Source organism: Schistocerca cancellata, chromosome 11 (genome assembly GCF_023864275.1).
Source record: "Schistocerca cancellata isolate TAMUIC-IGC-003103 chromosome 11, iqSchCanc2.1, whole genome shotgun sequence".
In the NCBI taxonomy this organism is placed as follows: Eukaryota; Metazoa; Arthropoda; class Insecta; order Orthoptera; family Acrididae; genus Schistocerca; species Schistocerca cancellata.
The window spans coordinates 128,896,559-128,898,678 of record NC_064636.1 but is presented as its reverse complement, the minus strand read 5'-3'; the positions used below and the strand labels follow the sequence as shown (position 1 = coordinate 128,898,678).

General features: G+C 42.4%; 1 non-coding gene across 1 annotated transcript; it reads right to left on the bottom strand.

Moving 5' to 3' along the window:
- Positions 1 to 211: 211 nt before the first annotated feature.
- On the bottom strand, positions 212 to 295 carry Trnap-ggg (transfer RNA proline (anticodon GGG)). The gene is given in 2 exon segments: positions 212 to 246; positions 256 to 295. It is a non-coding gene; the product is annotated as a tRNA-Pro (tRNA).
- Between the last annotated feature and the right edge of the window lie 1,825 nt (positions 296 to 2,120).

Genomic DNA, 2,120 nt, shown 5'->3' with positions numbered 1-2,120 from the left:
TATGATCTGAGCAAGGCCTTAAGGGATGGGGATGACCCACCGTGATTTAGTGGCCGTGTTAGAAATCTGCTACGGAGAGCTTCATCACAGATTCAAGAGAAGTCGGTTCAAATGGCTCTGAGCACTATGGGACTTAACTACTGAAGTCATCAGTCCTCTAGAACTTAGAACTACCTTAACCTTACTAACCTAAGGACATCACACACATCAATGCCCGAGGCAGGATTCGAACCTGCGACCTTAGCGGTCGCGCGGTCCCAGACTGTAGCGCCTAGAACCGCTCGGCCACCCGGGCCGGCTCGAGAGAAGTCAAATACTAGCAGACAAACAAAAGCCGAGCGAAGCGAAAATGGGCGTGAGGAGAGCAATCAGACAAGCGCTCAGTGACTTTGAAAGTAAAATTTTGCCAAATGATCTGCAAAAAATTCCAAATTCTGTGAAGGTCACCAACGATTTTGACTACTATTTAAACCAGTATTATAGCCAGTTTAAATTCATAATTTCACTTTGTACGATTTAATTCGCCATCGTTTCTCGATATTTCACGACGTTCTAAATTACTTTGTTTAGGTTTCGATTTATGGATGGAATAGGAGAATCGAGCAGCTACTGTTTGTCTTCCATGGCAACAGAGAAAAGGATGTATGACATTACATAACGTTTTGCTGGGACGGGCAATTTCATTTCGTGTTAAGCAATTTTTTCGTGTCAAGCATTCTCTTGGAATTATTAATATTGCCACTATTAATGTTAATATACAGTGGAGGAAATTCTAACGATTCTCTGTTGCTGATTCGAATCGCGAACACCTCTCGTTTCACTGAGTACAATTTTCAGTCCTGCTTTTAACGAACGTGGATGCTTCTGAGCACTTTGTTTATTGAAAACGCTACCAGTGTTTGGAGTAATAACACGGGGAGTTACGAATTATTTCGTGCGATGTGGGCGTTTGCCGTTTAGTAAACACGACACACATATCCGCCTAAAAAGCACCTGTATGTTCAATTTTATATTTTTCCGTTCTTTTACGCTGTGCACCGCTACTGACGTCAATTCATTCTACCCGAAGCGAATATAAATGTACTTTTCATTTACATAAAAGCCTGTTTTCCTCCACAGAGATGAAACAGAAGCTACGAAATTTCCACTCACCAGCCCGTAAGCGCGTATTGTGGTCCGGTGCAAACGGAAACTGCAGCCGGCCGTGCAACAACAATAAAAAAAGTGTGAATGTCTTTTTATCTGTGTGCACTCGCGCAGTCAGCACGCTACTGAGAAGACTTTGGCAGAGGGATCTTTTTGACGGAGCTGTACTTCCATAGTACAGCTGAACTTAGCTGAACTGCTCGACTGTTAAAATGATACCAACTTTCGAAACTTTCAAATGTGTATGCCCTCAACACGTCGTGCATTCAATGTGTTGATCAGAACAATAAAGATGAAAGTAGGGGCACTGTTGGATGGCGATCAGAATGAGACAGATAATTCTCACCTGCTTGAAAATGGAAGCACCACTTTCCAGAATAAGGGAAACTTCGCAGGATTTGTCGATCGAGAGGAAGAGTTCGACAACGTAAAATGACAAAAAATGTTTGAAATTCTCACAGAAATATAGGTGTATACTATAGGGACAGAGAGGGTGACACACCATATTTACAAGAACCATGGGTGAAGCGTAAGAATGAAAGTCAGAGAAGGAAGTGCCCGGGTTAGAAGAATATAAATGCAATCTCTCTCTATGTTAATCTATACATCGTAGAACCAATGACAGAAATACATATATACATATTACACTACTGGCCATTACAATTGCTACATCAAGAAGAAATGCGGATGATAAACGGTATTCATTGGACAAATATATTATACTAGAACTGAATTGTGATTACATTTTCACGCAGTTTGGGTGCATAGATCCTGAGAAATGAGTACCCAGAACAACCATCTCTGGCCGTAATAACGGCCTTGACACGCCTGGGCATTGAGACAAACACAGCTTGGATGGCGTGTACAGGTACAGCTGCCCATGCAGCTTCAACACGATACCACAGTTCATCAAGAGTAGTGACTGGCGTATTGTGACGAGCCAGTTGCTCGGCCACCATTGACCACATGTTTTC